At 43.9% G+C, this 16,223-nt stretch overlaps 1 protein-coding gene and 1 non-coding gene across 2 annotated transcripts in view; one reads left to right on the forward strand and one right to left on the reverse strand.

The window, feature by feature from the left end:
• FOXO1 (forkhead box O1) overlaps positions 1-16,223 on the reverse strand; it is a 109,101-nt gene that overhangs the window by 23,279 nt on the left and 69,599 nt on the right. The gene's annotated exons all lie outside the window — the stretch shown is intronic.
• Positions 10,578-10,679, forward strand: LOC144222162 (U6 spliceosomal RNA). Its single transcript, XR_013332326.1, has one exon. It is a non-coding gene; the product is annotated as a U6 spliceosomal RNA (small nuclear RNA).

A 16,223-nucleotide genomic window follows, 5' to 3' on the forward strand; every position in this document is an offset into this window, starting at 1 on the left:
AGTAAGAGCTGCCACTACAACAGGTTTTTATGAAGAATAAAATGAGACAATCGTGCAAAGCACCTACAAAATGTCAAGCAAATGTCTAGCCTCTGATCACAGGCAAGGCTAACCTCATCTGACCTCTTGTCACCTCCTTGCACAAATTCAGAAAGAGTATTAGGTTGTTCTTCATGTTTATCCAACCATTATTAGCAGTAGCAACAAAAGATGCTGTCATTTCAAGGTGAAAGTCATCCAGGGCACAATCAAGCAAAATAAGTCCGGCCAGAAGCTCAGAGACCATTCAGTTGAAGGCAGTCTCCACAGCACCTCTCAGCACTCATGTACACACAGAGCGCCTCAGTTAGGTAGACGTGGGCCCTCCTGGCTTACAGACAGGGCACCAACATTTTTAAATCCATCAGGAGAGGGTGTTGGGAGAAATAAGAAAAAATGCAACATTAAATCAAACACAAAATCCTCCCAACATTTTTGGAGGATGCGGAAGAGGATTTAGCCTTTCCCGAGGTAGAACAGGTGCCTGGCGTGGATGGAACACCACGGAAAAACGTAGCTGGCTTTTGTGATCTTTGACAAACCCTGAAGAGATACTGCTTGAAGGCAAAAAGGTGAACAAAAATAGAGTGCAACAGCCTTCCCACTTGTTGCTGAAACACATTCCTTCACTTTAGAAAGACACTCAAGAGAACTTGCAGAGGGCTGCCCTCCAACAACAGTACAAATTGCGTTTAAATTGGGAAACCAGCTGCTCCTTGATCAGTCATCCTTTTACCAACAACAGAACTTTAATTAGCCCCCATCTGCTTCCTGTTTTATGCCACAAATCTTAACTTTCACCTGTTTGGACCACACTGCAATGACTATGCCCACAGTAAATAAAAACAATTAACTTTTCATAAAACATGCGATTCGTTCTCATTGAGCTGATACTGGGCTATTCAAAACTCATTGAGCTGATACTGGGCTATTCAAAATAGTGCATAATTCAAATCAACTATTTTCCCATAAATAACAATGTTCTATACTAAAAATTCAACAGAAACTCTCTCCCACCCACATCATCTTGAATTTTTTCCATTAAGAAGGTTTTCAAGCTGTCTGGCTTCAATTTCCTGATTTTACTGTTAAGTATGCGGTCATGTCGGGTCATGTAACAACAATGGATAAATCTCAAAAACATAATGCTAACTTAAAAACATCAAGTTGCAGAATGATACCTATGTTAACTGACAACATTTATTATATTTAAGGTTGGCGGCGGGGGGGGCGGGGGGGGCGAGTTCCTACACAGACTTNTGGGGGGTGCGAGTTCCTACACAGACTTAATGGACCCACGTATATCAGCCCAGCCAAGAGGCAGACTTCTTGAAGAAACTGTCTAGCACAAGAAGGCTTAGAGCAAGATAAGTGACATCTGCTAAAACCTGGCAGTGTCACGTGGATACTATGTTAGCCTCTGTGCTTTCTTAGATGTTTAAAATATTTCAGAAGTAGGGGCGCCTGGGTGGCTTAGTTCGTTAAGCGTCCGACTTTCGCTTAGGTCATGATCTCACGGTTCGTGGGTTTGAGCCCTGCGTCGGGCTCTGTGCTGACTGCCAGCTCAGAGCCTGGAGCCTGCTTCGGATTCTGTGTCTCCCTCTCTCTCTGACCCTCCCCTGCTCACGCTGTCTCTCTCTCTCCTAGAAATAAATTGAAAAAAAAGAAATGTAGTAAAAAAAAAAAATATTTCAGAAGTTGAAGAGAAAGACAAATGGGGGGTGGCCAGTAGTCAGCAGGGGAAGAAGGGGAGTTAGCCCCTGTACTTTCTGGCCCTACCACACAGGCACATGTACATCTGACTGCTGGGGCTTGAAAAGACTCCCCCAGATGACTCTCAGGCCACCCCCAAATTCAGCCCTTGAGAAAGGCTGAGTAACAATCCACTCTCAAGGGCAGGGACCCTGTTCACTCATCTCGGAACTGCCCACACTCACCTACTTGGTCAGTACCTGAGATGCAAACATTATCTGATTAACTCAGTAGATAAGCAGAAGAGGATTCTTTGTTCTGCTGTTATCTAGCACAATAACCAGGCACATCAAGTCGATTTTCCTTTCCTGAAGGCAGTTATCACTCCAAACTGATGATCAGACTCTTCTAGAAAGCTTGCTGAAAACAGAAACTCTAATAAAGCCCTTGGCTCAGAGGCTGGGAGTCAAGTATGCATGGAGTGGGGCCAGGGATCTGTACTACAACGCTCATGATATTGAGGGTCACCAGGTTTGGGAACAACTGATCTAGCTTGACCACTGACATTCCTTTCAATTTTGGTATTCTAAGTAAATAACTCACTGTGTCATTACATATAGATTCTGATTCAACAGGAAGAAGATGAAATCCCAAAAAATTCTTAACAAGTATCTCATATGACATGCAAGTTTGAGAAACACTTTGTTAGTGGTACTTTGGGTCATTAACACCAAATAATAAAAGGCTATTAGAATGATGTTATTTAATAAATGATTAAGAAAGGATGTTTAAAAATCTAATTATACAGTTATGGATAAAAGCCAGTTCATTCTGAGATCAATTTTTAAATCATCATTGTTTTTCAGAAAGAAAAACAGAAGCATCGTTAATGAATGAGGACGTGTCAACCTCACCTTTCAACTTCCTGGAATTTTCCTCCCCCGCTTTCCCCTTTAATATTTCCCTTGGACACACACACAGCCAACTTCACAATGGAGTCTTTACAAGATCACTGCTCCAGATACCAATGGGCCAGTCAGGGTTTCAGTAGGAGGAACATTACTGCAGCTTGATCACCCCCTGCTTCAACAGCTGCTGCTACGCAGAGAAAGGGTAATGCTCTGATAATGATTTCTTCTCAAACACTGACAGCACCTAAAATTCCTTTACACTGATGACCACGCATCCGATTCTGGGGTGAAGGTGGACTGCGCATTTGCTCAGAGGAAATGAACAGTGGAATGTATTTTCATGGGATCCCAGATTCTGCAGAAGCTGAGCAGAGTCAGGCGAACCCAAAGTTAATGAAGAAGAAAAGGAGCGTGAAACCCCATCCAGCAAAGTGGACCCAACCACCTACCAGTTTTCAAGAGTTGAAAGTAAAATCTAAATGACAAGGATGTCCAGGTAATATAAACCTATCCTGGCTAAGTTTGTCACGTCACACCTCAAATCACATCAAAGACCCTGTGGGAGTGTTTCATTTAGTACATAATTTTAACTAGTTCCACGTTTGAGACCAATCCAAAGAGGCACTACTTTTTAAATTCAGCCCAATTCCTTCAGTGTGCGTCCAAGTGAATCGTGAACCCCCTCCTCCTTGCTTCATGCTTGTGGGCCCACTTCCACACGGATGCATCCACTTCTCCCCTAACGCCACTGCCATTGCCATGACATGAAGGTCTTAAAAGAATAAATGTGGGAAAACCCTCAGGCTAAACACTCTGGATCACAATCCATAAAGTAGTGAAATCAATTTATAGAACTGAGGCCAGCATTTTTAAATATTAATAAAACAGAGCAAATCTCACACAAAAGGTCAAGGACAGTACCATCTTGTAAAACTCTGGTATCATGTGTACATGCACATGTACACCGAGTCATACTGTAAATGGGTCTTTAAAAAAATTTTGTTAATGTTTATTTACTTCTGAGAGACAAGGAGAGACAGAGCATGAGTGGGGGAGGGCAGAGAAAGGGAGACACAGAATCTCATGGAGCAGGCTCCAGGTGCTGAGCTGTCAGCACAGAGCTGGGAGGGGGCCGGGGGGCGGGGGGGGGAGGGGCTCAAATTCATGAACCTTGAGATCATGACCTGAGGTGAAGTCAGATGTTTAACCAACTGAGCCACCCAGGCACCCCTGTAAAATGGATTTCTTACTGTGCATCAGGCCGGGGGGAAAAGTGTAGAGAAAGCCACAGAAACCGAAAAAAAGTACTACTTCCCAGAGGACATGCTTTCCTGCTCTAGGAAAGGCTTACTGACAAAGCCTAATCAAATGGTAGGTAGTACAGCTACCCCAGGGTTTCTGGAAGTGGCCCATAACCTTCAGGGAGCTCCCACTCTCCACACGCAACAAAGGGGCCTTCTTCTCAGTGGCCCACATGGCGGAAGTGATTCTAACCACCTGGAACAAGGAAGGATGCACAATGGGAAACGGCTGTGTAGCATCATGTTGGACAGTTTTTAACCAAGTAACTTCCAAGCAACTTAACGTTCTTATCAACAGAACGAACATGACATGTTAAACCTTCACAGTGTGATTTTAAAGCACGATTCCTTAAGCCTTTCATCTATCCCCCCATCTTTCCTTGGGGTGGGTGCAGCTCAAGGAAACCATAGCTCAGACAAGGGAGAAAAAAATGAAATTTGGATTATGTTTACAGCCAGGGAAAGAAGGAAAGGAGACACGCTGAACAATCCTCTACTGGAAACATTGCTAAAGTGTTTTTAAACTGAAGATTATACCACCACTTAAGATATTTTTTCTCTACTATTTTGCCCAGCATATTACAAAACTGCATCTAGGACTGAAATAGCAGATTGCCTCAAGAGCAAATGACAATATTTGTACCAGAAATGTTGGCAACCAGTGGCGCAGATGGGTTTCTGCGCAGCAATCTTCAAACTGGGGCTCCAAGAATAACTCCACCTACTGCACCAAAGCTACACTGCTGAATCCCAAGTCAGAAGGGCTCATTATTCCATATTTTCCCACCACCTCCTTCCCAAAGGCACGTGTACCTGCCTGACCTCCTCTGCCTGGGAAAAGGCTCAGAACAAAGAAGAAAACAAGCAGACCAGCGGGAGAAGCTCCCCAGGCATCAACAGTGCTGGGTGGTCAATGATCCGCAGAGCAGGACACAAAAATGATGGTAAAATCCAGATAAGCCCGTTATTTACATGAGTAGTTTTAATCTTCCCCTTCAAATACAAAGAATAAAAATAAAGATTTATCCAAGTTCCATCTTCTTTCCATGGTTGGGTACTTTGGTCAAACAAAAAGTCATTTTTGTTAAAAGAGAAACTCAAGAATGGGGGGAGGAGCTGGTACCAACCATAATAATTACTAGGGATGCTCCCGAAGCCTGTCAGTTAACACCTACAAGCCAAATCTCCTTCCAGTGCTTGAAGAAAATGCCACCTTTAAACAAAGGAGCTGGCACTTCATGGTCTGCTCGTACTGACTGCCAACGGAGATGTGCTGTTCTTACCCTGTTCCTTTGCGATTTCTACCAAATGGTCTAGAAAAGCAAATTAAACAGAAGTCTTCACTTAAGGAGACGTTAATTATGAAACTCCTCCAATTTCAAGTGCTGTCTTAGGCATATACGGTATCCTTTCCCTGCCTTTGAAAATGGCTAGAGGTTTGGTAAAAATGGAAGTGGGTCTCTCTGTCTCTGTGCAGACCATGGGGTCTTCCATACAAATGAGAACCAACGTGCAAAGTTTCTCAGGATATAATAGTGCTTCCCAGGGAGTGCCTGGGGGGCTTGGGGCTTGGTTAGGTGTCTGACTCTTGATCTCAGCTGAGGTCTTAATCTCAGGGTCATGAGTTCAAGCCGTGTGTGTGTGTGTGTGTGTGTGTGTGTGTGTGTGTGTGTGTGTGTGTGTGTGTGTGTGTGTGTGTGTGTGTGTGTGTGTGTGTGTGTGTGTGTGTGTAAGCAAAAAAAAAAAATCTCGACAAGAGTGCTTTCTAAATTACCTTCAAATTACATAATGCAAAACACTGTGTTTATGCTCCATATCCTCACATCTCCCGTTGTATACAGAAAGCCTAAAATTTCACAGATTAAATTCAATTAACAGAAGGTTAGGGGTTCAGGCAAATGCAACCCCACATTTAAATAAATGTTAATTGAGGAGCACCTGGGTGGCTCAGTCAGTTAAGTCTCCGCCTCTTGGGATTCTCTCTCTCCCTCTCTCTGCCCCTCCCCTGCTCATTCTCTCTCTCAAAACTAAGTAAGAATGAATGAATGAATTTTAATTTAACCCTAAAGAAACTGAGAAAGGAGGATTAAGGTAGGCTAACCTCACACCTTTCCTCTCCAATGGTTACTGTGTTCCTAAGACAGGCCTTGGCTAGAATTCCCTGAAGTATACTTCTCAGCAAGGTCAGGGATATCTGGGGAACAGAGCTCTACTTTCATTACAACACCCTGATTCACCAGAATCTGAATAACCCAAGTGATGTCACGAGTGAAACTAAATTCCCTGCCAACCTTTTCATCTTCCACCGAGTTAGCTAGTGAAAATATGGGTATTAAACCCTCCACAAATTGCCAAATGCTCACAGAATCCTAAAATTCAGACAAAACAACAACAAAAAACAACAACAACAAAAGACTTTAGCTTTGAAATACATCTTCCTCTATTTGATTACGTCCCCTTTGTCCATCTAATTTCCTTAGCCCACCTCGGTAGAAGGTACCAGCCAGATCAGAGCAGTCTCCAACCGAATTGTCTTTAGAAAATTCAGAATGAGCAGCTGGTTTGCAGGCTTCCTTGGAAGAATGAAGGGCAGCCCCTTCAGAGTCAAAAAGATGACAGTGACTCAGAGGTCCACTGAGGCACACTTTCCACAGGACAGTCAGGTAGATCAACAAGCAATGACAGCAGGAGTGTTCAACACTAAAAGAAACCTCATCTGTTCCCATCTACTCTCATCAACAGTTCGATCCAATTCTCATCAAACCTAAACAAGGAGAGACTGGCAAGAAATTCACATTTCCCCCCAGTCAAGGCCTTCCCCACCAATGACACAGAGTTTAGAAACAAAACAAAGACAACAGAAAAACTCACATAAACACAGTTAGCATTATTTTTAGAAACAACTTTCATTTTCATTTCAATTTACTTAAAATTCAAAACTTGCTAATAATAGAAACAGCATTTAATTGTCACTAAAACCGGAAGCTGCTGCAAAATAAAATACACTATTTCAGAGTCAAACTCAAGGATCTGTGTGTTGTAAAATATTTGGTCTTTGTTACTCTCTCAGCATTCAATTTGTAAAAAGGAAACATGTTCTAGTTTGGTTAATTAACCACTAACATAAGTCAAATAATGAACGTGGCCGCCTCCTAAGTAAATCAGAATAGATTAACGGAATCCTCTGTGTATTCGTCTCAACAAATTTCAAAGCCACCACGGTAACTCTGTCTGGAAGTCCAGAAAGAGGAAATGTGCTTCTGTGTGTCAACAGTAGGCGAGTCTTCAAGGAGCCCCATTGTTCCCGTGCGCTAGGAGCTCAGCTCTTCGGAACTGGCAGGAGTCGGGACAGGAAGAGCAGTCAGGCCTCTGGGGCTGGTCACCAGAGCACGCCCGGGCCAGGCCCGAAGCAGCAGGTGGTCGAGGGGCGCTTGGAAACAATAATGTGAAGACGCCGATACAAGGCATCAGAAGAGCCACAAGTCCTACTCCTTTGCCGTAATTTGCAATCCAGAAGCTTTAGCAGAAGTCTGCAATTCTGTCCTATGGCAGCCTCCCTCCTCTCTCTCCCCAGTGTTTATGGCCCTTACCCAACTCCTCCTGGTAACAACAGTATTATCTTACAACCCCTACAGCATGCCTGAAAACACAGCAGAGAGATTCAAAAGCCATCATTTCGGTCCAAGAATGACTATTCCGGCACACTGACAAAGAGAAGCCCACTTGGATAAACAAAAAACCTATTTTCACAAAACAAGGAATTGGATTAAGCTAGTAACATCCAACAACATCTAAGCCAAATGATGCAAACAAAACACCATGAGAGAAATTTATACCATGACTTAAATGGCACAAATAGGGAAATCCTCACCTTGCTGAGCCTCTTGGGTCCCTTCTTACATAATGGCTCCTGGCAGCCACAGGCCCTAAAATAGCTTTCCTTCCAAGATGACCATTATCCGAAGGCCCACTCTTTCCAGAGCTAAACCAACTCTCAAGTTTTAGAACAACGTTCATCTGTCAAGGGTGTAGAATGAAGACAGAGCTTGCCTTCAGCTGGCTTGCAAGGTGACAAGGCCAGTAAGAGGAGACTGAGCCGGCAGCTAAGAAACCCTGCTCTGCCTGGTGTCACTAAGCAGCCCGGTGACCACGGGCACAGCCTTAACCTCTCTGCTACTCAGAGTTTCCCTCAAGTAAATGGATGGCCTCCAGAGACCAAGTCTTGTAAAGGTCTGTGAGTCTAAAATAACAGGACCCACGTTAAGTCACCCCACCCGGGCCGAGGAAATTGTGTTAGGGGCCTAACGCTACTCTGCGGGGCAGGTACTAAATACTCTCAGCGGCAGCCCAGCAAGAACTGAAATACGTCAACTCAAATGCAGAACGAGTGGAAGCTAAAGCTGAACCGAACACAGCACAGACCCAGAAGGTGCAACAGATAGAGGTTAGCTGTCCATGTCCGCGGCACACGTTACCCGGTAGTCTCAGGCTAGGACTTGCTGCGATGGCTCAGACCTGCTGGGAAGCACGATGAGGAAGTGGCGATAGGCTGAAATTCTGTCCCAGTTTAAATAACATACCAAGAACTGTACTAAACGCCGCCTGTGCAGCTTTTTTCAAGAAAAGCAAATTGTCTGGGGAAAGAGGTGGGCTTAATTTAACTCAACATTTCACCTGGTACAGGACAATTTTCATTTAATATTCCGCTTCATCTACTGGCCAGCAAAATCCTCTTCTACCTAATGTCCACGGTCCTCTTCCATTTATTCCTTTCTGGTTCTTAAGGTGGTAGGTGTTGGGAAAATGCAATGCAAAGGGTCAGCAAGACCTCTGGAGGAGTGGAGCATGGCTGACGGACCAAAGATACATGGAGGCCAGGAAGACACGCGTCCCAGCAGAAAGGGAGGACCACTCAAGAAGTTCACCAGAAGTCTATTATTTCTGCTCTGCAAACCAACTGAGAAACAAAGAGGCCCTTCTGCCAACAAGTTAGGAGGAAGGGGGGGCCCCCGAGAAGCCCACAACAGAACGCACCCTTCGGAAGAGGAGGAGTTGTGGTAGCTTGCTGCTGAAGGATGGCAGTGTTGTAGGATAGTTCCTAGTGGCTCCCACCTTCCAGACACGGTCCAGACAGGCAGCGGCTCACGGGGAAAACAGGACTCACAAAAGGAAGAATCCATTTACTGGCAATCATCTTCAGCCACACTGAGCAACGGTGAGCAAGTGAAGCTCCAGAGACTGCCGGGGCGGAGGCTGTGACCAGCAGGGTGGTGTGCAAGGTGGCCCGAGCCCAGGACAGGGGCCCTAGTGCTGCCATTCCCCAGCAGGCCAACCCGGGTCTGGGAAGGACAGAAAGTAGAGTGGAGGCTGACCCAAGAAACAGCCAATGGGGCCTATGAACCCAGAAAATGTAAAACCATTAAAGGCCAGTCACTTTGTAATTTGACTACTGATTTGTTATTTTTGCCAACCGTCATTTCCCTGTGATGTGTGCTATTATTGGGTTGAAAAATGGGATAAAAGGTCAGGAAACAGTTTCTTCTTCCTTAGAGGGCAGGATGAAATGCAGCTCTCAAGGCAAACTGAAGAGACACAGCCACAACTGAGAGCCAGCACACACTGGCCAGCCCCTAAGATGCCCCAAGGGTCTCCTCCGATATTCAGGCCCTGTGTCGTCCCCTCCCCTGCAGGCGCTCAGAAGCTGGGCCCCGGATTCCTGACCCCACAGAAACTGTGAAATAATGACTGTGGGTTATTTTACACTGCTAAGTTTCAGGGGCCCCTGGGTGGCTCAGACAGTTGAGTGTCCAACTCGTGGTTTCCGCTCAGGTCAGGACCCCGCTTGTGATTCTCTCTCCCTCTCTCTACTATTCCCCCACTCGGGCTCTCTCGTGCTTACTCTCTCAAAATAAAGATGTAACCTTTAAAAATAAATAAGAAATAAACTGCTAAGTTTCAGAATACATTATCCAGTAACTGACAGCAAAAATATCCCATTTCATGAAAGCCTTCAATATAAAAATTTAAGCAATTTAAGTACCAAATCTTCCAACTCGGTAGCAGCTACTTTTCTTACCTTTGGGCTCAAAGACTTCATTAAGGCCTAACAGAAGGACATAATGTAGTCAAGAGTTTATACGGTATATAGTTTCTTAATATTTGTTTGTGATGAGGAAATATATGCATGTGGTGCAAAATTCAAAAGATCGAATAGAAAGACCTCATCATGTTAGATGTCTGCATCAATGTACGCCAATAAGGCCACCCTCAAATCCAGCCTTGTGTCAGGCTCTGTGCTGACAGTGCAGAGCCTGGCTGGGATTCTCTCTCTCTCTCTCTCTCTCTCTCTCTCTTTCACTCACTCAAAATAAATCAGAAAGAAGGGAGGGGAGGGGAGGAGAGGGGAGAAGAGGAAGAAAAAAAGAAAGAAAACCTCTAACAACTCTAATAAAGAAAACCTCTTTTATGAAATTCTATGTGCTAAGAGGTTCCAATGCTTATTTTACCTGAAGTCAAAATCATTACAGATATTTCAAAGTGTGACTACATCATCTTTCCAATCACTGTATTATTTAACCAAGTTTTCTAAGTCTTCTATGGGGGAAAAAAAAACTTAAAAATTTCAACTAACACAGAGGCTGTACTGTGCTTCATATAGTAATATGAGAATGATACAGAAGAGATCAACATGATCCCTGTGCAAAGATGACAAATTTATGAAGCGTTCCACATTTGGGGGGAGGTACAACTTACGGTAAATTAAATGCACAGATCTTCAGAGACAGCTGAGCCTGGCTATTATATATACCCGTGGATCCACCAGTCCAATCCAGAAGAGGACACCTGCGTCACCTCTGAAATTTCCCTGTGTTCTTCTCTGGTTGATCTAACATGCTGCCAACCCCTCCTTCCCCCAACAGTGGCAGCCTCTACTATGATTTTTATTCACCATAACTTATTTCCACTATTCTGGAACTGCACGTAAGTGGTCAGTTTAAAAACAAGAAAATCATGGCTAACAACACACACAAACACACACACACACACACACACACACACACACGAGGCTGTGCATACCAGGGTGTAATGGCTGGAGTTATTCAATCTCTCATTTCTCATACCGTCCCCACTAGCTGCTGCTTGTGTATTATTTCCCAGGGAAAACACATAACTTTAGAGTTAAGATGATTCAAAACTGTTGGTGGCTATAGGTAGACAAATAAGTCACAGCTTTAAATGAAATGAATCATTACACTTGCTGAATGCTCACAAATGGCCATCTCCGTCCAACAACACTAAGTATGTCTGACTCTTTGAAGCGGGAGGCGCCATACATAATGTGCGATGCGCATCTCATTTAAACCTCACGCTTCTCTTACCTCCTCCTCCAACAGCTCTCAGATGGCTCAACTCCAGACAAATTAATGTGAGAACCTGGATACTTGGTCCTCCATTAAAAAAAAGAAAAAAGAAAACTTCTCAAAACTCAGGATACAGAGCAAGTTGCTTGCTTCCTGCCCGCAATCTGCTTTGTGAATCAGGCCTACAGTACCTTTGAGGGAGTTAACTGAAATTCTGAAACGCCACAGACCAATCCATATTTCAAAGATCCAGAACAAAGAATGCTCTCTTTCTGAATGGCAGTGAAAGCAAGACGGAAGAAAGGCTGACAGAAGGATGCCCTGATTTCTACATGCCTCAGGAACATTTTCTGAATAGCTCCAATTCAACGACGAGAAATCTAACATCAGGTGAGCGCTGCCTCAGATGTGAGCTACTGAAGGACTAACACTCTTACCCTGGTTCGTCTTTCTGCAGTACTTAGCACAGTCAGGAAAACCACACTTTTGGTCACCAGACAGAATCTACAAGTTACTCTCTCTTGTTTTCCAGTTTCAATAACCTCAATCCCCAATTTCCAGTCCCTTGTATTACTTTACTGCTTCACAGTGACGGTGCGCCCCTACTGTCCAGCCATGAAATACTCAAGAGGCGCAGAGGGGGCATTTCTGGGTCTCACATTATTAAACATAATTAAAAGGTACATAGCTTATGATATTACTAATCTAATAAACAATTTCACAGCCTACACAACAATTATGTATATAAAACTGAACACCTCTCAAGTATCAACTATGCCACAAGAACAGAAGGAAGCCTTTTGAATAGTACTATTTAAAATCTAAGATTCAAGAAGGAGTGCGAAACCTTAAGTCACACATATAATACAGTAATTAGAAAACAGTTCACTTCCGGGGTCATAGGCGTCAGTTTACAATCATTCCAAGATGTTACTGTTTTCTCCTTATGTAATGCTTAAAAAAGCATAGCAAGATAATTATACATGTAGTAAAGAAAAGCTTTTTACCATTGTATAACGTGCTTAAAAATATTTCAAGTTCAAATCTGAACCCTGGTAAGAAGTAATACAAACTACTGGACATTCTGACCTATGAGCTGGTTCTATTTATTCCACGGTAAAGAAAAGTGAAAAAATATGATTTTTTGTTGTTCATAAAGAATCCTCTGGCTTCCTGTAAAATCTACCGCAATATAACAAAAATTCAGGACTTTGGATCTTTCTGACATCCTCCTTTGCTCCTTAATTAGATGTTTCACTGGCTTTCAAGTGAAACTCAACTACTGGCTCTGAGATCTACATTTAGTTAGACATTTTAAGCCACCCTGTCATCATTATAGAGCACTGCCTAATGAGGTCCCCTCAGACAAGGGCTGGCCTGACAACAACCCACAGTTAATACTAAAATGATCCAAGATTTCCTACTTTCTCTCAATTTGAAAAAGACTTAGTGAGCCCTCCTCCCTAAAACAAAACAAACAAACAAACAAACAATTCATAAGGGCTACTTCCGCTTGAAGCACTCCCAAGAGAACTGTATAACCAAGTGGAGACAATATAAACTCACATAAACGCACAAGTTCAACTCTGAGTCCTTGAACATGGAATCTCCCTCCTTGATAATGCACAAAAACCACACACTGATCACTTCTATGCTATCCTCGAGTTTAAGGAGTGAGGGTGGGAGGAGCCTAGCAGAAGGCAGTGCAGCAGGGGTGGCGAAGGGAGAAAAGAGTAGACAGGAGAGGTGTCAGAAATGACCATGGGCCATGAAGAGCTGGCTGGAGAGGGTAAAAATGGGTTGGTGAGTTTCTCCAGAGTATATGAATCCAACACCTTCATTTTGGGGTGAAGAAAACCGAGGCCATGATGACAAAGCCAGTAGGTGAGAAGGCCTGGTTGCCTGTTGAGAGGGCAGGATGCAGAGGCAGTAAACAAAGAGGCAGAGTACCTCTGATGTGCTCACATAGCACCTTCCTATGTGCCTCACACTCTCCTCTAAGAAAGAGCACAAGCTGGAGGAAGAAGAGGTTGTACAGCTGGAGGAGGAGCCATCAGGGAAACACAACTGTTTAATGGGCTTCCATCTTCAATGGGGTCTACATGACATACGATGTTTGTAATTTGGTTGAGATTTTTTCACTCGAAAGGCCAAGATTAACTCCTCTCCCCAAATAAAGGAACACCCTACTAGCTTTGCAATCACAGAGTACACAGTACAGAGAAAACTGTATGAAGACAGATGAAGAGGTTTAATAAATAAATCAGACTTTACTAGAAAGAGCAAAACGCCCCTTGATGTTAAACAGCTAAACCTGAGGTATCTGTTCTTTAGGGCCCAGGTCTAAAATAGACGGTTTGATCCTTGAAATGGGCTTTGTAGAGAAGAAAGCCTCCTTTCAATAAGCATAATCATTAACTTAGAGGCGGTGGAGAACCATAAAAACCAATGCTTCTGATACTTGAACATGCATAGGAATCACCTGGGATCTTGTCAAAATGCAGATTCTGATTCAGTATACCTGGGATCAAGACTGAGATTCTACCAGGCTCCCTAGTGAGGCTGACGCCATCAGCCCAATCCATGGACCATACTTTAAGCAGCAAGGCCATAAAAAACGTGAGGTATGAAAGTCACATTTCAAGGTATGTTTATTTCACAACTTAGTCTGCTAGCTACAAAACAGTGACATGTGAGTCTTTTTCCTTCTGATGATTGACAGGAAATGTCAACATCATTTGCAGGGGGGCGGGGGGCTTAAGCCCAATTAAGTATAAAAGCATTTGATTATTTAATCCAACAGAATTTGCTCTGGGCTCAGGGGGGAACAGCACAGTCAACAAAGGGACAGCAAAGGGTGATAGTTATGGAACCTGATTTAAGTAAGTCCTCTTGAGTGGCCAAAAGGACCAAGTGTTCATTTGCATGAAAGCGCATCTTTCCTTAAATGAAAAGGAAATTAACCCCCATTTGCTCTCAAATGGGCACTGTGTTGTTTTCCAGGAGTCCTGAGGCTTTTGTCCCAACAGCCCCGCAGAAAGCCCGAGCCAAGACAATGGAGCAGGGTTGCTCTAATCCAGCTATGTAATTATTAGTACTAGTACTAGACACCATTTCTTTCCATAGGCTGTTGTGCCTTAGTAAAAATGTAAGCCTTTGGAAGACTATCTTAAAGTCTTTGTGGGCTATTCCTTATTTGAGGAATAAAATTTGAAAAACTAGCCTTATGAAGCAATGTGGCCTTCTTTGGAGGTCTTGACTCAAATCCCTGCCAGTTATTCGTTGTGCGACCTTAGGCAAATTACTTTAGCTTTCTGTTTTCTCCACTATATAATGAGGACAACAGGTTCCAGTAAGGTCATGTACTTTGAGCACGGAATAGCTCAGTGGCTGGCCCAGTAAGGTTCAAGGGTAGGGTTATCACTGTTAACCATCAGGGCCACCTTCTCCAACTGACCCAACCAATCCCAGTTTGCACTGTACTAAATACACACATCGCTGGGTAGGCACTGTTCTCAGCCAGCTTACATTCCAAGCCAGCAACACACAGAAGTCACACCCACTTTTTAAACATCGCTGATAATTCCTGATTTCTTTGTGATTGTAAGCACAATGGTATTCAGGAAAGAAGAGTCTACAGTATGCACAACCATTCTCTTCACTGTCCCCAATCCCATCTTTCCTTCCCTGTCTTTCCCATCACCCTCATTCTGTTCAAGCACAGCACAGCATCCCAAAACACTCCATACCTGCCCCCGCACAGTGCAAGCAGGAACGGACTGCCCTTTTTCTGCCGACTTAGTCCTGAACACATGGGGAGGGCTATTTACCAAAAGCAAAACCCTGGAGGACCGTTCTTTACAAATAAGTGTGTGTGATTAATACTTTAAAGTCCACAGTCGTTGCATACACATTATCTCAATCAATCCCAACAAGAACCGTGTTTAGTATTTAGAACCACTACTCTTATTATCATTAGAGATAAAGTCTCAAGAGTTTGAAAGAAGAGACAAGTTCATGGCCACCCAAACTTTCTGTATGCTCCCTTATTCTCTAAGGCAGAGATCTCCCCAACAAGAAGGTGATGGGGAGACGAAGGTATCTTTGTTACTGGAACCATCTACATAATTCAGTTACACATGATTCTGACAGAGACTGCTGGAGCCCATTTTTACCAGTGTGAGCTGCGCCCTGCTAAGATATCAGGGTCTGTAAACCACAGCCCACACTCTGGAGGCTCTTAATCACAGCTTAAACACCATCTACTGTGTCCGAATGTAAATGGCAACACTGAGTCAAGGCTGAAGCCAAACCTCTGCATTCTCCCCTTGGTAAAGGGTCCTGCCCCATAAAGACCCTTCCCCTGAGCTTGCACTGGTCCCGTCTGCCAACTCACGGCTGAGAAGAAACAGCCAGCCTTGAAGCACTCACATGCATCCTGAGGGTCACGGAGGACCCTGTTTGTGGATGTGAAAGCTCCTCTCTCTTCCTCTCCTCCCTCCCTGCCCCCACACACCCTTCTTGGGCTGAAAGGGCCTTTTGAAAGGGATTAGAGATGTGCTACAAAATCTTCATTAAGTAATTTAATAATGTGTGTGTCTGGTACTTCGGTCCCAAACAGAAAGGAATGTGCCCAGGAGCCAGCAGGCAGAGCCACATTCTTCCTGTTACCCTGTAACAGCAGCAGGCGGGTGGCAGGCTGGCGGGCACTGCTCTGGGGACAAGTCCCCTGACAGCACTGCTTTCCCAACATCAAAGGGCTGGATCTCCTCTTCAATTTGTAACTTGGATTTTTCTCAGTTTCAAATCATAGCCCAACAGATGTTAAAGTCTGACAGGGTATAAAATCATCCTGCACCGAGTCAAGAATATGACAAGCAAGAGGGAACAACGGAATAAAAGAGGTCCCGGTTCAGAGA

Source organism: Crocuta crocuta, unplaced genomic scaffold (assembly GCF_008692635.1).
Source record: "Crocuta crocuta isolate KB4526 unplaced genomic scaffold, BGI_CrCroc_1.0 scaffold190, whole genome shotgun sequence".
Taxonomy (NCBI): domain Eukaryota; kingdom Metazoa; phylum Chordata; class Mammalia; order Carnivora; family Hyaenidae; genus Crocuta; species Crocuta crocuta.